This window comes from Hemiscyllium ocellatum, chromosome 7 (genome assembly GCF_020745735.1).
Source record: "Hemiscyllium ocellatum isolate sHemOce1 chromosome 7, sHemOce1.pat.X.cur, whole genome shotgun sequence".
Lineage (NCBI taxonomy): Eukaryota > Metazoa > Chordata > Chondrichthyes > Orectolobiformes > Hemiscylliidae > Hemiscyllium > Hemiscyllium ocellatum.
The window spans coordinates 86,432,144-86,456,607 of NC_083407.1; the positions used below are offsets into that span (position 1 = coordinate 86,432,144).

General features: G+C 40.9%; 1 protein-coding gene across 2 annotated transcripts in view; it reads left to right on the plus strand.

Moving 5' to 3' along the window:
• The first annotated feature begins 452 nt into the window (after nt 1–452).
• Nucleotides 453–24,464, plus strand: part of LOC132817531 (spermatogenesis-associated serine-rich protein 2-like) — a 149,581-nt gene continuing 125,569 nt past the window's right edge. Inside the window, exon 1 of one of the 2 annotated variants that reach the window (XM_060828024.1) lies at nt 453–655. The gene's annotated coding sequence lies outside the window, so the exon portion shown is untranslated. Of the gene's footprint in view, nt 656–1,010; nt 1,055–24,464 lie in introns of those variants that run through there. The other variant, XM_060828025.1, reaches the window with a different exon arrangement.

The window sequence follows — 24,464 nt, forward strand, 5'->3', positions numbered from 1 at the left end:
TGCACACCAACGTTTCTGAGTGTTTTAGGCAGGTCAGAGTTGTTCACAATTTTGTTCACAATGCTTATCTTGGGTTAATTTGTTACTTGTGATCCCACAAGCCCGAGTGCAGGGGTGTCGTCCCAGCATAACAAAGAGATTTCAGTCTCACAACTCCTGAAGATGATGAAAATATATTTCAATATATTGGCCTCAATACCTCAGTTCAGAATTCTGTATAAAACACACAATGTTCCGTTATTTTACAATGCAAATTGGGAGAGGACAGACCACTGAAAATGCTAAGCCTATTTAAACAAAAATTGCAATCCTGCTCCTCACACTTCAGTTGCTGTGTGTTTTTTTTAAAAAAATTCCCTTTTTTGTGCTGCAGTGAATGGAAAGATTGAGCGAGACAGGAAGGAGAATATTGGCAGAGCCTGGGGAAGGGCTGCATTTGGCAGCTGTGTGTTCTGTTTGCACACACACACACTGATAAATGTAGGGAAATTCTTTCAAGAGGGCAGAGTCAGTGCCTGTCTTAACTATTTTACCGGTTGATTTGAGGGCTTCATTCACTACAGCCGTTGGATATTTTAGGCTGTGGCTCTACCAGCCAATCCAGGTGATCTTTATTATCTACTACAACAAGCGTACCAAAAGGCCTTTCTTTGAGGTAAAGTAAGCATAACTATTAGCACAGACTCACACAGTCTTTTTCATTTAATGTACTTTCAACTAACCTACCCTGAATTTCCACGCAGTCCAACTGTGGACAGGAATTGATTTTAATCTGTGTGCTTTCCCTAGAGTGTCTCTTGTTTGCTGAAGCATCTTCCTTTTTACATGTTTCTGATTCCTGTGCGTACTCTTTGACTTAGAGCTGTTGTCCTTTCCTGTTGTCCAGGGAATAATTTTCTGCGGAGTTGATAGGTAAACCCAGATGTCTAGACTAGCTGGAAGTCTGGAAGCAGAGGTTGCTTTAAGCAAGGGTTTGTGCAGGGTTAGCTGTAGAAGGGAGAACGATGCAGACTGCAGACAGCTTGCTATTTTACAGCGTGATTTGGCATAAACGGTCAGTGAATTTCGATTAATCTCCTTGCTGCTGCTCCAGGTAGAGAACTAAATCCAATCATTATGCTACACTGCCATTGGTTTTGAATGCTGCACTGGAATTAGAGCACAGTAATACAATCTTTTCAGTATACTTTGTGCAAAATTAATGGGCTGCCAACAGTGACTGGGCTAAAGACCTTTAACAATTCATCAGGCAGTAAATCAAATCCGGACTTTTTTATTTACATAAGAATTGATGCGTGGCCTGTTATTAAAAAGTGCTCACTTTGTGTACTTTCATTAAATGTTTTCCAGAACAGCCTTTTGTACTATGTGGTGATTTTGGTCTGTTTGCACAGCTGACCCGATATAGACGGTCCAGACTGAGAAGAGCTGTTCTTGTCGTTCTTATTGGAGCTTGATGTAGGGGTTGAATAAGCACAACTATGAAATGTTCTGGTCTTCAAGTTCAATTTAGCCAAATTCATGTTTAAAATAGGTTTGCTTGTATTACAGTTTTTATGCTCAGTTTGCCTAACATTACTGAAATATACTTAGAGTAAAACTCTCTTTATCAATGTAACAGTGTATTTCATGAAGTAGAAGACTTGATAGAAGCGATCAAATACTGGTCAAGTATGCAAAATGTCATTATACGTCATAATAGAGGTCATGTCAGTTAGGAAAAAATGAAGGCAGAGCAGAGGGAAGACAGTTAATAACTTCAAACTGATTTCAGATGCTGCATAAAGATGAAAACTGTTGGGATACTTCCAGACGTTCCATTATATTATGTGTCCTTAATTCATAAGCTTGCTTTTCATAGATTCAGATGACATGGATGTTTAGCTTGGCTTTTAACATTTTAAACATGGATTACATTTATAACAGGAATATGCAACTTCATGAGGCAGTATTGCAGCTTTTCTAATTCTGCTTCAAAGACAATGTCAGACAATTCTAAGCACCCGTGATAAAGTAATGTCATTTTTGTTTCTCTTGGCACTGATTCTAACGTTGGGAAAAGTTATATTGTTTGCACTCTAATCATGGTGATGGAGCCAAGATGGTAACCACTAATGTGGTCAGGATGTGATTATGAATGAGCCACATATGCAAAGCCGCTGGAACACAAGGATCCACGGACTGAGAGGTGATAAACGACTGCATTGCATCTTGGTGACATTCTGTTGTGCCATACAGAACATAGAGAAAAAAAAATAGATATCCAATTATCATCACAATATCAGGGCACCCATAGTGCTTAGAAACCAATTAAGCACTTTGCAATTGTGATTAATGTTTTTTATATGTAAAGCAAAGCAAGCTTCCAGAAACAAGAATATCAGATAAATTACTTTTAAGGGCTTTTTGATGGACATCAGAAAGAACTCACTACTTTTCTTTGAAACTTTGGATCTAATATGAACATCCGACAGGGCAGATAGATCCTAAAGCATATGAACTAAGAACAGGAGTAGGCCATTCAGTCCTTTTGAGACTGCTCTGCCACTCAGTAGGCTTGGGGCTGATCCCCTATCTTAGTGACATATTCCTGCTTTCTCACCATATCCTTGATGCCTTTATTAACTAAAATATTTACCTCTTTCTTTAGTAAATTCAGCAACTTGGTCTCCACAGTCTTGTGTGGCAGAGAACTTCACAGGTTTACTACTCATTTAGTGAGGAAATCTTTCGTCATCAAGTCCAAAATAGTCTATTCCGTAACCAAAGACTGTATCCCCTAGTTCTAGATTCTCCAACCAGGGAAAACATGCTCCCTGAATCTAGTCTGCCAGCTCTGTTGGAATTTTATACATTTCAGTCAGATCCACTTTCAACTTCTAATCTCTAGTGAATACAGGCCGAGTCAACCCAACCTCTCCACATAGAACAGCCCAACCAGCTCCAATACCTGCCTCGTAAACCTCCGCTGCACTTCCTCAATGGCAAGGAAATCCTTTCTTAGGTAGAGAAATCAAAACCAGACACAGTACTCAGATGCAGTCTCACCAAGGCTCTGTATAACTGCAGCAAGACATCGTTACTTCTGAACTAAACTCCTCTTACAATGAAGACCAACATGCCATTTGCCTTCCTGATTGCTTGCTGCGCTGGCTATTTTTATTGACTGGTATACAAGAACCATCCAGATCCATTTGTATATCCACTCTTCCCAATTTATCACCATTTCAATAATGCTGCTCCTTTCTGTTTTTTACACCGAAGCACCTAACTTCACCGTTGACCACATTGTACTGCATCTGTCACATGCTTGTCCACTCACCCACCTGGTCAAGTGGTAAGCACCAAATATCAGAGAAGAGACTGAAAAGAAGCTCAACACTTTTCAAAAGGGAAGGAAGGAAAATAGGATGATTTTTGTAGCTCAGCATTGGCAGAGATTTGGGAACAAAACGTATGTTTCTTTAGTAGATTTGGTGAAAGAAAGAGAAGACAAAAATAATAACATGGAGGCAAAATATATATTTAAAAAGCTAATGAAGCAAAAAGGGCTGGATTATCCTTTTGTGTAGTGACTGTTTTGAATGCAAAGCCTGCCCCCATGGAAATCTGTCACGCATTAGGAATTTGGCAGGATATACTCCGTTAAGCAGAATGAAGACAGATTCTCTGTTCTATTAAGGACGTGGGCACGCTTTCAAAATTGGAAGGCTAATAAGAGGCTTTCAGCTTGAAAGGAGCAGTCGGCTGTAAGGGAAACTAATTGTGAGATGTATCAGGACAGAAAAGGGAGGCATTATCTGACAGCAGATCTCCTCCTGTCAGGATATCAACCAGAAGCAGCAGTTAGATGCTGTACTGTAAGTTAGATATGTTTTTACAAAAATGAGAATTTATTGGTTTCAGTCCTGCAAAGGTAATTTGACAATTACCTTGATCAACATTGTATATGTGTTGAGGTACATAAAAACAGTTTTTCCATTGGAGGAAATGCTCTAACATATTCAAAACAGAGGAAGACATTGCTTATGATTCATGCTGATATGGTCTGAAGTGATTAAAGTGTCCATGGTCCCTACAAAAAAGAACTTGCTCTTGTCACAGTGAGAAAAAACAAATTGCTAGACTGGTGTGATTCACAGCCCATCTGGTGTAGCTTAGACAAGATGGCTGGAGATTTGTTTAGTTTTAGTAGACTCCGTTGTTATAAGGGAGCCCACTGAACGCTTTGTTCAGCTTCAATCAAACCTACTTATGTTAGTTGGAGTCTTTGTTCACATCTTGAATGACAGTTTATATAGTTTAATAAAAGAATATCAGTCTTCACTGGGTTAGTGAAATAGATGTTTGTCTTTACAAGGAATTGGCCACTTGAGAGGATTTAATTTCTGTGGATGGGTTTTATGAATAATAGCTTTTTGCAAGACCAACCATGTTTGAGTAAGAGGTCTATTAGATTGTTCTATTTTTTCATCTCCATGGTAAAAACTTGAGGCAGAAACTTATAGGGGTCTGAGTAGAATGGGCTACACTGAGATGTGAGGCAGAATCAGGCAAGAAGTCCAGCAAGGCCTATCTCAGTTCCTGGAGCATCTCACTGCCTCTTTTAAGTATCTTTCAGGTGGCAAGGCACATATCCTGTGAGGAAGCGGAAAGTTGCCAATTAAAAATAATCATCGCTTATTAAATGCCTTAGCTGATAAATGCTCCTTGGATGCTGCCTGACCTGCTACGCTTTTCCAGCAACACATTTTTCAGCTCTGATCTCCAGCATCTGCAGTCCTCACTTTCTCCTATTAAATGCCTTATTCATGCACAACTCATCTCATTAATAGTAAAAAATGAGGTCTGCAGATGCTGGAGATCACAGCTGCAAATGTGTTGCTGGTCAAAGCACAGCAGGCCAGGCAGCATCTCAGGAATAGAGAATTCGACGTTTCGAGCATAAGCCCTTCATCTCATTAATATGCAACTTCCTATTTTGCCAAACAAACTTGACACTGAGAATTGTCAACATAGAAGTCAGAGTGGGTACCTGGTGGTTTCAACTCACTGCTGGCATTGAGGAATCTCCATGTTATTCAGCACCAACCAATAACTCTGGGCACTACCCGTGGGTTGCTTGTTGTCATTTGTCAGAAGTCTGAAGTGAAAACCATCCTTGGGGGGTGGGGGTGGTGGTGGTGGGGGTTGTTCTGTGTGTTGATTGTTGATGAAATCAAAAGGGACAATGGGTGTTCATTACCAAGACAGGAATGGGGGATTCAAAACTGAGGGCACTGCAGGGACATATTTAGAGGCAGGGAGAAGATAGTATTGAGGGAATCTCAAAGTACATGGGGTGGTAAGTGGAATGGCATTGGAAGGTAAGGGGAAAAGGATGGCAGTGGGGTTATTGACAGTGACCACCACTATGGCAAGCGAACTGAGAGGTGCAGCATGGGAATCATTCAGATGTAATATCGGGATTCAGGGGCAGGGAGGAGGAGAGTAGGTTCAATGCATTGGGTCACCCCATTAGGTAGAATGGGTGGAAATAGGCTGTCAGGGTGATGCAAGGGAAAGGGGACGGAGGTTGTGGAGAGGAGAGTATGTGGTGACCAGGCTGGGTCTGCTGCTGAAGGTGGCTACCATGACCTGTGTTCCCTGCTAGATGTGGATTGCAACTGGAAAATGGCTAGGCCAATGGCCTGGGTGGGCATAATCAGTGTCAGTTTGATGGGCAAAAGTGTGGACTCTATGTCTGCTGGACGCTAGGGCATTGAAGGAGTAAATACATGAAACAAGCATTAGCAAACTACAGCTATGTTTTATTTGCAATCATTTTATTCCCCATTTGCAATGTAAATGGAGTGAATGTGCTCAAGCTTCAAATACTGGTCATCGGTGAAATGCACCATGTGATTAGTGCTTGCAAATCTGATAGCATCTCAATGTTGCAGACGTTAGTGCAACAACTTCAAAAGAGGCAAAATCTGGTCAAGGGCAACCCATTACTTATGAATCATCCAAAGGAGCTATGGCATAAGTGGGACAGCATTGGCCGACCCAGTAAGCTGCAATGAATGGGTTATTGGCAGTGACCACCACTGTGGATCCCCAAGGCGAGTATAGAGAACCATTGCAGCTTCATTTTGTTTACTTACATGTGGGACACATGTATCACTGGCTGGCCACCATTAAGATTAGATTCCCTACAGTGTGGAAACAGGTCATTTGGCCCATCATGTCCATACTGACCCTCCGAAGAGTAACTCACCCAGGCACATTCTCCTGAATGATGCATCTAACACTATAGGCAATTTAGCATGACCAATTCACCTGACCTGCACATCTTTGGATCGTGGGAGGAAACTGGAGCACCCAGAGGGTGGCTCACGCAGACACAGGAAGAATGAGCAAATTCCACACAGACAATCGTCCAATTCGGGAATCAAACGTGGATCCCTGGCACTGTGAGGCAGCAGTAGTAACCACTAAGACACTGTGCTGTGGTGGTGGCAGTGGTGGGTTGGTGGTGGTGAACATTCTTCATGGACAACTGCAGTCCATGTAAGTATGACAAAAGACTCTACTGAATGGAAATGAAAAGTAGAATTATTCATGGGATTGGGATGGAAAGGGGAAGCTTGGAACATAGCATTATTAATATAATGTGTTAGTCACTCAGTCAATGCAGCAATATTATCAGATCAATGCACATATTGCACCCAGAGCTGTGGTGGAACAGGCAATTGGGCTTCTGAAGTTGTGGTTCTCTTGCTGGAATTGATGCTAATGTACCACAGCATCCTGGCTTGTCAACTCAAAAGGCCTCAGTACAACTAAAGTCAGTGGGAGCCCAGGCAACATACTGTACTGCTTGGAGTCACATCCAGCACAGAGAAAGATGGTTTTGGTTGTTTGAGGTCAATAACTTCAGTCGTAGCATATCACTGAAGGAGTTATTCAGGTTGGATATTTTCTAATCGACCTGTTCAGAGATGTTATCACAAAAATTTAGAGCAGTAGGACTTAGACCTGGGCCTCTTGTCCAGTGGTAAGGACGCTACCACTATGCCACATCCCTCAGGATCGTGTCTTCAGCTGCTTTACTAATGACCTACTCTCCATCATAAAGTTGGAAGGGGGATGTTTGCTGATAATTGTACAATGTTCAATGGCATTCTTGGCCTTTCAGATATTGGACCAGTTCATGTTCATATGCAGCAAGTTATGGGCAGCATTCAGGCTTGAGCTGTTACACGACACAATATTTGTGCAATGACTATTTCCATCAGAAACAAATCTAACCATCTCTTCTTGGCATTCAATGTAATTACAAATACTCAATTTCCCAAAATCAACATCCTGGTGGTTTCCAATGACCAGAAAAGCCCTGACAGCATGCCTCTTTTTTCAGCATATTCAAATTTAGCACCTCCAAGTGACAAGTTACAGCTCCTTGATTCTCCACTTCTTTCTACCTGACCACCCAAGGTTGACAAATCTTGAAGTACTTCCTAAAGACTTGAAAGTTTTTAACCCTGTGTGTGACTATTTACTTTTGAGGTTCCGTACCCCTTCAAACTGCCTCAGCGGTCTCTATAGAGAGCCCACTCATGCATGTGCTCTGCACAGAAAAGACAATGCGTAAAGGCAGCAAATTCAATTTCATTGAACCTGTAAGGTCATTTTGTTAAATCTGTCATCCTTATTCAGAGAACATAGCTGACGCAGTTAATGTTGCTCTGTGATTGGAATTGTTTGGTTCTTATCTTTGCACTTGATTTGCCCAAGTAAAAGCAGTATACTGTTTGTATTAAGATAAGAATACTTAATTACACTGTATTAACGTCACAGTCCAATTCTTCCCATCCCATTCTCACCTAATCTCGGTACATACTTGAATGAACCCAAGAACATATTAGCAATGAACAAGAGTAGACCACCTGTCCCTTTGAGCCTGCTCTATCATTCAGTAAGATCATGGCTGATCTGACATTAACCTCAACTTTACATTCCCGCATATCCCCAATAACCTTTCACCCCTTTGTAATCAAGAATCGATCTACCTCTGCCTTGAAGATATTTTGTTTCTACATTCATTGCCTTTTGAGGAAAAGGATTCCAAAGAATCTTAACCCATTGTGTTGTTTCCTCTCCACATGCTAATCTAGTTTTTCTTAAATTCACCGATGTTATTACTTGAAATAATCCAAAAACTACCAAATTCCATATTCTAACTACTAACTGCATCAAGAACTTTCTCCTGAGTTATTCAATTGCCTATTCATTAGTTCCCTTCCCTTCCAGGAAACCTCTGCCAAACCACACACCAATCAGGCAGAGGTGAGGCCACTCACACACTCAATCAAAACCCCCAGGACGGAGGTTCTGCCCAGCAAGCATTTCTGTTCGGTCAGTGACTACTAAGTCTACTGCTAAACAGAGCCACTGCAGAGACTGTGGCTGATGGTAGAAAAGCACATTCAAAGTCCAACCATCACTGAGAACCCAGGATAATGGTAAGCCATGTGAAAGGCATGGGCAGGTTCTTGGAGTTAGGGAAAGGGTGAGATGGGGGACCCAGAGGACAACCCCTGCCAAAATGTCCAATGTTTCAATCAGCTTTAGATCAATCCTTAGATCAAGGATTCCCCTGCTCCCTTCCCCATCCCCACCAAATCATGAAATGAAAAGCTGCCTGCAGGGTAACCATTGTCATAATTATCACATGACAACAGGCTGGAGTTGGGTTGATCCCAGCAGAGGTACAATGAAGCCGTTAATAGGTCCTTAATTGACCACTTAAGGGTTTCAGTTTGGAGGCAGGACTCAGTGGGAGGGTAACTGTGGACCTTCCTGTTCAGAATTTAATTTTGCCGAAGGTGTGAAGACAGATTAAATTCACCACCACCCCACCAAATGAAGTATCCTTCCTGCCCCCAGGTTTGTCAACATCGGGGGCAGAACATTCCAACTATCGTGTGTGTCTCACACTGCATCTCACATCAGTCCTGGACCTGGGAGCCTGTGGTCTGTAGGAGCTGCATGCAGCATTGTCATTATTCAATGGCGCCTCTGTCTTTCCTCACTGAAAATCACCATCTTGCTGAGACTTGCAGGAGTAGCTACACAAAACTCCCTTGCCAGCATTTAACTAATTCAGGATGTGAACTCAGGAGACACCATGTGGATGTTTCTATTTTTAGACTCTAGTTCCCTGCCTGGAGTTGTAATAATTAGCCGTTGTAGAGTTGTGGACAAAGGTTTTGCTATATATTCAAAGTGGCACTTATTTCAATGTTATGTATTAAAATAGATGCTTTGGTTATCCTAATTGATTGTATGAATGAAAATGAATTTTTAAAATTCCTTGTCAGACCGACGTTGTTTTTTAATGAGCCTGATCTATATAACTCTAATAGAGAGGATGCCATAAACAATGAGCGAAATTCAAGCTCCACACTGAAAACTGTCCAGTCAGCTGAAGAAAGAACAAGCATTTGTATTACATGGGAGAAACCAACTCATTAGAAAGGGATAGACATTGTCCTGCGTCAAAGGAAAATGGAACAGCCTGGTTGAAAGCAACTGGGTTCTGATTTATTAATTTATTGCAGATAGTGCTGGCTGACTGGAGACTGTAACTGAAAGCAGATGTTGCTGGAAGAAAGTTAGGCCACCTCACATTAATGAGAAAATAAAGAGGCTCCTGCAGTAGAGCTGGGGCAATAGAAATCCCCTTGCCGTACCATTGGTTAACAATAATATGCCAAGGTTCAGAAAGCAGATACTGTGCCCTTGAATAACAGATGTGGGAGAGCTGTGCTTTATAAACTGTGAGTACTAAGTGAATGATCACAGCCCAGGCATGGGATACCATTAACCCTGATCAGAAGTATGAGGGCTCATTCTGATGTGCTGCAATACTTGAGAAGGTAGCAACATTTGTCGCGTGCTGATCAGAGCAGGACTGTTGAACAGTCTTGGTGGCTGGGTTTCATTATGGTATGAATTGGTGAGATGTGTGTTCACAATGAGCATCAGGGAAACTTGTCTGTTGGGGAGTGTGAAGGATTGGCTGTCTACTCCAGGAGGTAGCTGAAAGGGTGGAACAGGACTTGGGGGGGGCAATGGAGTAACTGTAAGGGGACAAGTGGCGAGCCACAGCATTATAATGGAATGTGGAGCAGCACTCCTATTTCCCCCCAAAAAATTAGGTACAACTTTCAGTGGCTTTTTTAAGGACCCTTGGTTGGGCTGTTCCACACTGGAGCAATGACAGGCTGACCTGCAGGCAAAATCCCGAGTGGGTGAGTTTGTACCCTAAGGTTACTCCTAATTGTTTCTGATGTGGGACCCATTACTTCAGGATACAAACATTGTTTGATTATAATTCTAGTTACAGCCTAAGTTTCATAGTACTATTACTTGTGTCAGTGTGGATGCAGGTTAGGGGATGCAATCTGGGGAGGTGACATCTTAGTGGTAGTATCAGTGGATTGTTAATCCAGGGATTCAGGTGACATTCTGGGGACCTGGGTTCAAATCCCACCTTGGCAGTTGGTGGAATTGGAATTCAACGTTTTTTTTTTAAAAACTTGGACTTAAGAGTCTAATGATGACCAGGAATCCATTGTTGGGAAAACTCATCTGGTTCACTAATGCCCTTTAGGGAACACAACTGCCATCCTTACCTGGTCAGGCCAATATGTGACTCCAGACCCACAGCAAGGTAGTTAACACTTAACTGCCCTCTGACAATTATGGATGGGTAATAAATGTTGGTCTCGCTGGCGACATCCCATGAATGAATTAGGAAAAAAAAGGCATTTCTGGTCACAAATACTCTCCTGGGAATCAATTTTACTCTCTTCATATCCCTTCAACCAATGGTGACAAAAGTGAAGGCAACAGTAGATTTAGGAAAGCAGGCATGATACTGCACACTGATATACAGGAGGCTGATGCCCTGTGATAAAGAAAATTTCTTTGCATCACGTAGGCACTGAACTCTGTTTAAAGGTTGAAGCAGCAATGGGTGGAGTTGATGATCTTACTGGTTAAATGGGAACCGTCAGTTCTACCCTTTGTTTTCCAGCTCTGAGTCCACCGTGATCGTCATGGAAACCATTGATCCACTGAATCAGGTTCTATTTCTTCATTGATGCATAGCACTGGACTTAAAGGAACTCCAAACAGATAAAAATTGAGAAACACAATGACCTTGACATCAGTTGGCAAGTTGCGTGAATGTCTCCTAGGATGACGCACTATAACTCTGTTGTTTCTCAGCTACATTTCATTCACACGGCACATTTAATACAGTCAGCAACAGATAGCAATAACTTTTAATCCTAGAACTGTGTTCTAGAACTGTGAGTTTGAAAGTCATTCCACCTCAAAAAAAGCAAAAGAGAATAAAATACCAAACGTAAGCATGACTTTCATTTCTTGGTATTCCTTGTAAAATTACTCAAGGTCCATGTATGAACACTCTAATTGCTTAAAGTAAGGGTAAAGTTACCATAGCCCCAGCAGACCACAGCCTGCTCTCTCATCAGACAGAGGTGACTGGTGGTGAGTTTAGCCTGAGGGTCACCACATCTTGGGCAAGAGGTGAGGTTGAGAAAGCAGGCAACTCCGCCTCACAAACCAATCATGCAGCTAACCAAACTAATTGACCCCCTCTGAAGACTATCCAGTCAGGGAGTGCATGAATATTTTACTTCTTGCCATGAGAAATGGGTAACCTTTGGCTTCACAATGGCTTCCTCCTTGTTAATCTGCAACCCAGTAGTGTCAAGATTGACCTCTTCAAAAAGTGCAGCAGTGTATCTAGTAATTGCTCATCATACCTGCCTTCCCTTTGTTTGACAATGCTTGCATTCCAGCTATGAACAGCTGTCCAGCCCTTTCCAGTATAATTGTAGTGCTTTAAATGAATAGTTAGCACAATTCCTCATTATCAATCATGCTGCTCTTTTGGATTGTGCACATGACATAGGCCTTACTCATAAAGCAACAGAACCGAATTAAGAATTGTCCTTTGTTATATCTTAAAACAATGCTTCTCAAACCTTTTCCCTATATTGACCCAATTTTGAGGCTTGAAACTTGCAATGACCCCTTAGTGAGATCTGGGAAGTGGGGACTTGTGAAAGTGAGGTCCCACTTTCGCGAGTGAGGGGCTGGATATTATAACTCAGTCAGATCTCCACAGTGGCTATAGCTGCCTTGGAGCTTGTGAACCCAAAATTTCAACTTGAAATTCCACTTGGTGTCCCAGTCCCACTTTGGGAATATCTGTTTTAAAGTCAGGATGATGCATACTGGAATAATAATGGTGACGGAAATCTGGAAGAGTATCTCAAATGTAGGAGAGACAAAGGCTGGAATAAGGAAGCCGAGGAGGAAACGTGAAGAAAGGATGGCAGGCTGCGATGAAACAAAGGCAGAGCTACGAAATGAATATTGTGTTTCTGTCTTTACCAAATGAGAAGGTGGCGATAATTGCTAAGTTGAAAATATGGGTGTTGAGCAATTGAGCAGTATAGTGGTAGCTAAAGGTGAAGTGACAAAAAGGCTAGCAGAACTCCAGATAGAGAAGTCTCCAGGCCCAGATGGGATGGATCCCAGATTGCTGAGAAAGGTAAGGGAACAAATCATGAAGCAGTTGAAAGTTGTTTTCCAGGCCTCCCTGAAGTCAAGATTAGTTCCAGGGGACTGGATGATTGCAAATGTGACATTGCTGTTTAGGGACCAAGGCTGACATCAGAAAGCTTGACATCAATAGTGGGAAAACTGATGGAGGCCATTAAATGGAATAAGGTAAATATACACTTAAGAGAAAAATAAATTAATACCAGATCGTCAACATGGCTTTGTCAAGGGCATGTAATGTCTAACAAATTAAATTGATTTCTTTGATGTAGATAACGGATGAGGCTAGTACAGTGGATATTGTATGTTTGGATTATCAGAAAGCATTTGATACTGGTTTTGATGGTCCGTGGTGGAATGGTTTAGAGGTTGGCTAAAAGATAGGAAATAGAGGGTAGGTATGGATGGGTATTTTCTTAGATTGGAGACATGCTCAAAGTGTTGTTCCCAGGGATCAGTGTTGGGACCCTTGCCTTTTTCTGATTTATACAAACAATTTGGACTTGGATGTTGATGGCAATAGCTCAACGTTTGCCATGATACTAAGCTGGGAAGAATACTGAATTATGACAATGATGCTGAGCAACTTCATAGGGATATTAGCAAGTTGACAAAGGGGCAGGCACCTGGCAGATGAATATCAAAGCATAGAAATGTGAGGTAATGTGAGGTTTTTTTGCATTTTGGCAAAAGAAACATGGAAAGACAGTACAGGCTCAATGGAAGAGTACAGGAGCTGAGGGACCTTGGAGTTCATGGGCGTAATTCTCTGAAGGTGGCCAGGCAGATTGAAACATTTGTTAAAAAGGCTTATGATAGGACCCTTGAGTTTATAAATAGTGGCATAGAGTTTAAAAATCATTGACAAATAGTTCACATGAGCACATCTGGAGTATTGTACTCAGTTCTGGGCACCTTTATTTAAGGAAAGATGTTAAAGTCTTGGAGAGAGTTCAAAGCAGATTTTTTTTTGATTGATTCCAGGCCTGAGGGAGTTTAGATACAAGGGAAGATTAGAAAAAGTAGGCTTATTCTCCTTGAAGCAGAGAAGATTAAGAGGTGACCTTTTTGAAGTGTTCAAAATTATAAACAATTTTGACATGGTAAGGAAGGATATTTTGTTTCCACTCGCTGGTATGGCAGTAACTAGGGCTCACAACTTCAAGATTATCAGGAAGAGAGCCAGGAATGAGGTGGGGAGAAACTTCTTTACTCAGAGCTGTTAGGATTTGGAATGCACTGCTGTGAGAGTGGCAGATGCAGATTCCACAGTAGGTTTCAGAAGAGAGCCTGATTATATATTTGAAAGGGATGAATTCAGAGGGCTGCGGATAAAGGGCTGGAGAATGGGACCAGCTGGGTAGACCTTTTGGGAACTGCTACAGATTCGATGGTCGAATGGTGTCCTACTGTACAGTAAAATTAAATGACTGTAAGTTATTCATAGATTATTATGCCTGCAGGTATTGTTTGCTACACTTATGTTGTTGGATTGATACATTGGAAGGTAAGGTTACACAAGGAAATATCCTCTTCACTCTTAAAAAATAGAGTATTTGGACAGAACAATTTTGTCTGACATGAAGAATATAACCCAAACACTCCAATTCAACCATTTAAATCAGTAAAAGTAGACAGGTTCAAGTCCACGCAAAATGACGTTAGCTTGTAGCAGAATATTCTGTCCATTGATGTGTTAATGACTGAATATCCACAATGTTTTTGCGACATCCTTCTGACAAACCACATAATCATCATTATCACTGTGCCCACTGTCCCAAAGCAATAATAACATTCTTTGAGAGCTGTCCCGCACCCATGGGAGATTCAGTAGTTGAGCAGCATTTTTATGAGGGTAATGAAAATGCCCCATTGTCAGAAGCAGTGGGATGCAACCCCAGGTCTGTTCAGGAAGAATGCCAATTGATGCTAAAATTCATTCCCAGCTGCAGGAACTGCTGTTGAAATTTGCCAGGCACCGTAGTTTCTCACAGCCACCCCTCTGAGTCAATACCGGCAGAAGCTGTGCTTTCTCATCCTTTAAACCAACCTATCCTGAAGGTATTGTGAGTGGATAAAATCGAACTCCGAACAATGTCATGGCTCACTTGGGATCGACAGAAAGGGCAGAGAATCTCCAAGGAAAGCAATGAGATTAATTTTGGAATGGAAAATTAGCGGAAACAACTTATCACCTATTTGACTTCTGAAGCATGTTACTTACCCTGATAATACACTGAAATCCTGTCAAAACTTCATTGAGGTCAACTAATAATAAAACGTAGACAGCGAAACCTAATTATAAATAAACATTAGAGACATAGGAAATGGGAGCAGGTGGAGGCCATTTGGCCCATCAAGCCAACTCCATCATTCAACATATCATGTTTGATCCTCTAACTCAACTCCAGACACTTTCTGACTCCCTATACCTCTTGACACTGTTAGCTTCTAGAAATCTATTTATTTCTATCTTTGACATATTCAATGACTTCACCTCCTCTTCTGTGGTGGAAGATTCCATATGTTCACTACCTCTAATGGGAAGACATTCTCCTTACCTTGGTCCGAAATTGCCTACTGCATAGCCTGAGACCATGACCTTTTCTCCCAGAACCCTTTGGCCATGGGAAACATCATAACTGTGTGTTTAGCCCTGTAAGAGTTTTAGACATTGCCATGAGATCTGCTCTTCCTCCTCTAAACTCCAGTGAATTAATCTTTCTGTTTCTCCCCCAAATTGCCTTGCCATTGAACAGGAACAAATATCTACATAATTACATTTTCACAATCCACTCAAAAGATTAAGCCTGAGGAGACTATTATGCGGACATTTCATTGAGCAATGGAGAAAGTGAGGACTGCAGATGCTGGAGATAAGAGTCAAAAGGTGTGGTACTGGAAAAACACAGCTGATCAGGCAGCATCCCGGGGCAGGAGAGTCAACGTTTCGGGTATAGCCCCTTCGTCAGGAGTGTGGGGGGAGCAAAGGGCCTGAGAGATAGTGACATACCATATCCTATATTGGTAATAATAGCCTAAAGTTAGTCAGAATGCTGAGCTAAAACTGATATATAGTGATCAATTTTCTCAGCCATTTGTAGCCAAACTGGTCACCCTTAAAGGGACTGTCTGCTGGAGGCTCCAACCCGGAGGCAGTGTTTTCAGTTCCTTTCACATTTCTTAATGAGGAGATGGAGAGAGAGTTTGTGGAAGACTGCTCCTTTTGGCTCCATGTCAGAACTGTGGTCCTTTGCCAATTCAACTCCACCTTCTCCCATTTACCACTCTTCTGGCCCATGTATCCAGCAATCCATGTGCTGAACAAACTGACTCTGACCCCGTCCATGAGCAGTGATCTGGATCGGGCAGTGTGACCAATAGCTGCAGCTCCTTGGAAGGAATATTACGAGCTGGTTCTTTAATTCTTACATACGAATCCTATTACAAATGTGGTGGAAAGATCGCTGTCATCAAATAGTTAGCAGGTCTTGAACTTCAACAGAGTAAAGGGGCGGGACTATAAATGGTTAGCAATAGATTTGCACTCCCCTTGCTTCTTCAACAAGTTTGTGGCATTCTGAAAACAGATGGGAAATTACTTTAGTTTATCATTTCAAGTAAACTTAAAGAATCTACTTACAATATGAGTTCAAGTACAGAAAAGAGTAAACTTATATTGGATGGAGTGGCGTGCTGCTCCAGGAAGTGATGGTGCAGAACTTAATAGAGTGAGAGCCCACCGTATACAGTAGCGGGTGGTGATGGTGGGATGAAAGTTCTTGGATCATAAAAGAAGGATCTCAGTGACAGGTATCAGGAAGCTATTTTGCAATGTATTTGCAATCCCAGCATGCTCATTAAGTGGCAAGCTTGCCAAAGTTAGGATCCCCAGAATTACATTCTTCAGGAATGAGCAATAACAATCTTTCAGTTCCCAACTGCAGACAAAAGGCATGCACCAGGACAGCTAATATATTTTCTGAACTTTGGAGTGACTGCTTTGGGCACATCCACCGATGTAATGCGCATGGGTCAAGATGGATGGCCAAGGGCAGGGGTCTATCTGGCCAAGAGAGGTCTTTCTTGGGGAAGAATGGAAGGCCTGGAATGTTTAGATGCATTGTCTGACTTTCATGGCTTCCAGATACTGGCTGCTTGTCTGTTACCTCAGTAGGGTAGAGGTGAGGGGGTTGAATTCCTGCCCAGTCACAAGATTCACCAAGTTAGTCATGCTAATGAGCAAAGACCTGGGTAATTGTACAAGAGCAACCGACACACCCTCAAGCACAAAGTGGTGTTCACTTTCACAGGCTGGCATGCTTCACACAGATTTCAGCAGGACCCACTTCTCTGAGGTCCTAAACTCAGGGAAATTCAGAATCAAGACAGGAATTTAAAAGGCTGAACTTGAAGTCATTTTTGAGTGTTTGTTGGTTAGTTGACCACTCCATCGCATCTACCAGTCAAAATGGCAGCCAATGGGAATCAACTGTAAAATTGGAGTTTATGGTCCCTCACTTCTATTTCCAGGTACCCTAGGTGGAACTACCCAGCAAAGGAATGGCAGAATCTGACGCTTTGAGTCTGAATACCAAAATAAATGAAAATTCAGAGGAATAACTCAGATATATATATATATTTAATGCCTGAAGCGTTGACTGTCCTGCTCCTCCGATGCTGCCTGACCTGCTGTGCTTTTCCAGCGTCACACTTTTCGACTTTGACTTCTCCAGTGACTGCAGTTCTCACTTTATCCTTTGTGGACAGAGCCACAAATTATTCCCATTTAAGCTCCGAAATCCTTTTTGTAAATCTTACAATTTGTAGTCTCTGTGCTTTCTCTCAGCCTTATCAATCTCGGTAATTTACAAGACATTAGTCACGATGCTTGCAGGTGTGAACTCCAGCAGTAAACTAATCCCCTTCCTATCACGATTGTGAGGGGGGAGTTAATGACAACGCTTTGTGTACTTTCACACTTTGACATCAATCCAAGGAGTAAGGAATTTAATTAACTTTCAACAGCTCTCCTCAGTCAAATCAAATCAAAAAGCAAACAGCTTATATTGAACCAGCAAAGTGGCAATGCTAGATTTCTGCTTGACTTGCAATTTGATTACAATGCAGAATCTAATGAGGAATAAATCGGTGACTGCTATAACAGAACCAATTATTGCTGTCAGTTTGTTGACTCCACTATGTCTCATCTACCCATATTCCTCCTTGCCTGAAATTTTGCTTATGTTTCCAGTTAAATTCTATCAATATTATCTCTTTCAGGGCTACTTGAATTATGGGTCAGCCAGAAACCAGTATAGATTTGTATAGATGGTATAGATTTGTTCACAAACTGCACCCTGACCCTTCCAAATGTTCAGGAAAAGGTGTGGTATGAGCAAAGCAGTCTAATCAGATCAGATGATCCACATATGGGACAGAGTTGACATACCTGCTGCCTATCAATTCGATACCTTCACATGGGTTAGCAGTGAAATAGGAGGAGAAAGTGAGGTCTGCAGTTGAAAATGTGTTGCTGGAAAAGTGCAGCAGGTCAGGCAGCATCCAAAGAACAGGAAATTCAATGTTTCGGGCATAAGCCCTTCTTCAGGAATCCTGAAGAAGGGCTTATGCCCGAAACGTCGAATTTCCTGTTCCTTGGATGCTGCCTGACCTGCTGCGCTTTTCCAGCAACACATTTTTAGCAGTGAAATAGTAAATTAAGTCAAAGTGAGTGTGTGAGAAGCAACCCTCAAAAACTGACCAGTTGATTCTTGAACGTACTTCTGTTGTACAGTTCGTTGCTGATCTGCTTCAGCATCAATGATAAAATGTTGAAAAGAAACTTCACTTCATTGGAATGCACTTCTCAAGAGGTTTACTTCACAGTTCATGGAAAAATGAACGTTGCAAGAATACAATTAGCAGCTTGCTTTTATTTTACCCAAAGCTCATCAAGATATTTAGAACAGAATAGCAGTCCAACATAAAAGGATATGTGGTTATGGAAGACAGAAGATGAACTCCAATACCCAGCTGCTGGAAAATGTCAGGTGTGGTTTGCTTTAATAGAAACAAAAACTTTGCTTTAAGGCAAGCGCGTGGTTCGTTGTTTGCTGATGTTTCATCCTTGGTGGTTTTTGACTATTTTTGGCTGATTTCTATTACCCTCCACTCTCAGAGCAAGGTACAAAGTTAGGTCCCAAATATATACCACAGGTAGGATGGGAACTGAACCTTTTGCCATTATTTTGAACCATATGCTAACCATCTAGCCAAGTGGGCTAACCACTCATCCTCATTCAGAAATACTGTGAGAATGAAATGTTCAGGCAGTGTTCCTTCTCTGGAGAAACTGAAAAGGTCCAACTTTATTCAGCCATGAATAGGCAAGAAAGATAATGAGGAGTGTTTGAAATACCAATTAAGAATTACAGACAATTGTTTTCAGTTCAGACAACAAGATAATCAAGTTGACAGTAAAGTTGTCAAATATTTAGTCACTGACTTTGTGAAATGTCTTCCTTTGGCAGGGAGCTTATATAAGCTGTTCTTGAACAGTGTAAAATGTTCAGTCATTCAGTCGGTTCTTTGAAGTTCACAGTAAGCTGAATGTTCAGTAATGATGTGAAATGATGAACTTACTGTTTCTCTATGAACACAAACTCAGTTTGAAGTTAAACCAAGACTTTTCTGCCCTCTCAGGTGTGCGCTAATAAAGTTTCAAAGCACTATTTGCCAAAGGGAAGGGGAGTTATCTGGTTTTTGGGGCAATTCTTACCTTTTAGTGAACATCGTCATTAAAACATCTGAGCATTTACTTCATTGCTGTCTTTGAGACTTCACTAGATCTAAACTGACTGCAACATTTTCCTACATTACAGTAGCGAATGCATTTCAAAGCATCTTGATTTCACTATTTAAGGTAACCCACAGTTGTGAAAGATGCTATATAAATGTAGCTTTTTTCTTCTTTTTTTCAAGTCAGCCTGTCAAATTAAAAGTGAGCATAACTGTTTTCAGCTAAGAATCTTCGCATGCAGGGAGCCCTCTGGACAATCTCCCCTCTTCAATCAAAAGTCTTGCTTGGTTGATGGATTTGAACTATAGGGAGAGGTTGAATAGGCTGGGGCTGTTTTCCCTGGAGCATCCGAGGCTGAGGGGTGACCTTATAGAGGTTTACAAAATCATGAGGTGCATGGACAGAATAAATAGACAAAGTCTTTTCACTGGAGTGGTGGAGTCTAGAACTAGAGGGCATAGGTTTGGGTGAGAGGGGAAAGATATAAAAGTGACCTAACAGGCAACTTTTTCACTCAGAGGGTGGTACATGTATGGAATGAGCTGCCTGAGGAAGTGGTGGAGGCTGGTACATTTGCAACATTTAAAAGGCATTTGGATGGGTATATGAATAGGAAGGGTTTGGAGGGATATGGACCAGGTGTTGGCAGGTGGGACTAGATTGTATTGGGATATCTGGTTGGCATGGACGAGTCGGACTGAAGGGTCTGTTTCCGAGCTGTGCATCTCTTGGCTCTATGACTCTAACGTTCCCCGGAATTGTGTAGCATCTTGGATCTTTTGTGTTTGCCCCTACCTTTCTTGCCATTAACTACAGCTTGGAAACAGGTTAATTAAAATGCTTTAGTGCAAATAATGCAAGCTGCTGTTATTCAGAGAATCCACTCACTGCTCAATTTTATTGTTTGATATTTGCTCTGGTATCTCTTGATTTAAATCATTTTGCAGTACCGAATTTAAGTATTTCTGAAAAAATACACTTTCTACAATATGAAAAGAGAGTACTGATTGATTGACAAACAGACTTTAACTGGTAGAGGGATTTTCATAAAGAATGCATCAGTTAATGATGACTGAAAGTTTACTGCCAATTTCTGTTAATATTTCAAATTAGGCAATACGACTCTGACTGTTAATATCAACAAGAAGAAAGCGAGGACTGCAGATGCTGGAGATCAAAGTCAAGAGTGTTGCTGGAAAAGCACAACAGGTCAGGCGGCATCCAAGGAGCAGGAGAATTGATGTTTTGCCCGAAATATCAATTCTCCTGCTCCTCAGATGCTCCTTGATCAGCTCTGCTTTTCTAGCACCACACTCTCGACTCTGACTGTGAATGCCTTGCCATGAGAAATGAGCCAGAAAATGACTGCCACCTATTTCCTTGAGTTGAAACTGGTACATTGCATGTGCATCTTCTCTCTGTGCGTTGAAATGTATTACCTCCAGGAGGTTTAAATGTGCCACACTGCGGGCATGACTGACAATCCTAAATTGACTGTGATCTAACGGATACATTCTTCATGGCAACAACTCTACCAATCAGAGCCCACTCACAAATTAATCAGCACTGTTTTCCCATTCAATATCAAATATCTCTGTCCCTTTCCATTTTCATGATGACTGCAAGATGAAAAGCTTCAACAAAATGTGTCTTTTTACAGCAATACTCTGTTAATACTATTTAACTGCTTTAGCCACAGGGCATTTTTTAGTAAACGTTTCAACAACTGCTACCCCTCAGTTTGTTGTTTCTTTCTGATAATGACATTGATCTGACGTCAACACAAAACCAGAATATTTGGTTCTAGTCATTAACCTTTAATTAGTTTTCTTTTCATTCATCTGGGATAAAACTACTGTTTATATTTATATATCTAACATCTTTGAATGTTTTACTTTGTTCTTTCCTCTTTGTCAATCTGTTTGCTTGTACAGTACATTACCTTACTTGCTTTCATTTCAACATATCTGTTCTTCCTTTTTGGATACAGCTTATAGCCTTGATAATTGTTTTTCTTCAGTGTTTATTTGTCTTTCAAGTTTAATATTAAGTGTGCGAACTGTTTAATTAATAAATAATTATGAGGTGGATGGTTGAATTTCTTAGATAACGGGATGAACTGTTGCCTTGTCTTATTGATTAACACGCTAATGTATTGATAGCCATGTACAACACTGACTGATTTAACAAACTTGTGTAAATTTGAGGAAAGGCCTTAAAAAAATGCATAATTTATCAATGAGCCATTGACAGCATTGGGGTAAAGAATGCAATAATTACCTGGTCTTCTTAAATAGTTATTCTTCTACTAACCCATGTATTATTGCTCTTCTATGCTTGATCTTCCTCTCCCATTGATTAAATGTGGTGCCACTGTTCTAGATGTGATCGTGGCTTCTCTCTGGCAATCATTGCTAAACTCCAATTCATTTTCTGGTTTTTGCACCCACCATTCTCTATGATGGGCACTGTCCCCAACTCTTTCCTCTGATTCTGTTTACTCCAACTCTGATATTGGCATTGTCTTTTCCAAAGATATACTATAGTTACTGGAAACGCAATGGAGAATTTGTGGGTCAGATCTCTCCCGCAAGGAATATGTCTGACCCCTGTTGGTGAAGACATTAACTGAGTTAAATCTCGATGGAAAGATATTGGTGTGTTGATAACACACAAGTATTAACATCCAAGTCAGACAGCACATTCAGGAGACCAAGTGATTTATTTTCAGAACTTTGTTCGTGATTTGCTACAGACAAACTATACCTCATCATTAGCCTCCCTGTTAGTTTTAAGAACTTGCTGCCTTTACATACTAATTGACCTCTAACCTCATCATGGAAAATTAAGGCTGAACCGTAACAATGTAATTACATTTTCAGAAGGTGACAGTTGAGTATCGCTGAAAAATGATACATTTTTCCAAAGCGTTTTGTCTTGCACACTAAAAACTTACAAGAAAACAACATTTTTTCTTTCGAAGAGAAACATGCTAATTGGTTGGCAAGCAAATTCTGATTGGTAGGGGTATTGCCATAGATAATACATCAGTTAGATGATGACTGCCAGTTAACTGCCAGGCTTGTTTTAAGGAAAATCAAGCCAGGTAGGTTGATTCTGACTAGTCAAGACATTGACTGAGGAATGAACTGAGTAACAAATGCTTTGGGAATACAGAGGAACCTCGATCATCCGACAAACACAGGCGGGGAATATTTCATTTGGTTAATCGAATAATCAATGCCGGATAACATAATTAACCACGCATTGGGACTTTGCGATCTTGTTCGGATAATCCAAAATTTGCTTACTTGAATGTCAGATAATCGAGGTTCCTCTTACGAAGGCCCTGTTTCTTTTACTGTCAGAAAGAACACAAAAACACAACTGTTTCGACTCAAAACAGGTGACTGCCATTCTTGGATCATTTTTCAGGGCAATGCTTTGAGCAATCAGAGTCAACCTTTGACAAAGCCTCAAGGTCAGGACAACCACATGACTATTTAACATGATAATAGTTAATACGATGCCAAAGAATCTGGCTTATAAAGAGAATAAATTAAAATACTCATTCTTATCCCTGAATACAATCAACTTTTTATAGAGATTTTGAATGTGTAATATCAATTTCCTTTTCTCATGTTGTCATCCTTTCTTTCTCTCTTTATTCATCTAATTCATCTTTCTTCTCCTTCATTCTGTTTAATTAACAATCCTTAAGCCTCTTCAGCTTAGGAAGAAAACAATTAGTCCTACTTTTAATAGAGGTCCTGTTTGCCATTGGCATGCTCACAAATCCAAGAAATTATAGTGAAAATGCTTTTCAAGCTGAACAAAACAGAAACAATGGGTCAAGATTAGAGTGGTGCTAAAGAGGCACAGCAGGTCAGGCAGCATCCGCAGAGCAGGAAAATCAACGTTTTGGGCAAAAGCCCTTCATCAGGAATGACCAATGAAGGGCTTTTGCCCGAAACATCGATTTTTCCTGCTCCTCGGATGCTGCCTGACCTGCTGTGCTTCTCCAACACCACTCTAATCTTGACTCTGATCTCTAGCATCTGCAATACCCACTTCCGTCTGCTCAAAACAGAAATAATGGCAAACACAGTGAAACGTGCCATTCCAACAAGACCTAGCCCACTGTTCAGACCTTAGAGAGTAAAAATATTAAGAGCTCATAAGACATTTGACTGCCAACCTTTTAGCACAGGTCTTTGTTTGTTAACATCTCTACTGAAGTAGAAACTAAGTAACGTCATATGAATCTGTTAAGTACTTGTCCCTTGAGGCAACGAGAAATATTAAATAGAAATGGAAAATTTCTAGTTTAGGGGAAAATGTCTTCATTATTCCCTTAGAGAAAACACATCAGTGAAATAGTTCTGAAGAAGAATTCTGAAGAAATGTCATACTAGATTCCAAACACTTACTCTGTTTCTCTCTCTACAGATGCTGTCAGATCTGCTGAGTTTCTCCAGTACTTTTTTTTATTACAGCTCTCCAGCATTCACATACTTTGCTTTAATTTTACTGAAATTAAATCCCTTTTTTAAGTAGTTTGGGGGATTTAACAAAAGCAGAGATTGCTGAAAAAGCTCAGCAGGTCTGGTGGCAGCTGTGCAGGAGTTAATGTTTTGTGCTGAGTGGTCCTTCCTCAGAACTTGAGCCAAATCATTAACTCTGATCTCTCTCCACAGTTGCTGCCAGACCTGCTGAAGTTTTCCAGCAATTTCTGCTTTTGTTTCTGATTTACAGCATCCGCAGTTCTTTGCATTTTTAGAGAGGATTTAACAGTTGCTGTGTCATTACATGTGTTGTCTTCATTTGTATTTGGATGAAAAGGGTTGTAAAACTGTTGAATTTTTATTTTGGAGTTCTTGCATATAGAATTTCTACTTTCAGTTATTTATTCTATTGCATTAACAAGGATATGGTAGGTTCTGTCTGGCAATGGGGTTAAAGAGACAAAAAAAATCCAATCTTACCAAACAAAAATGGGCGAGGATATCTGAGT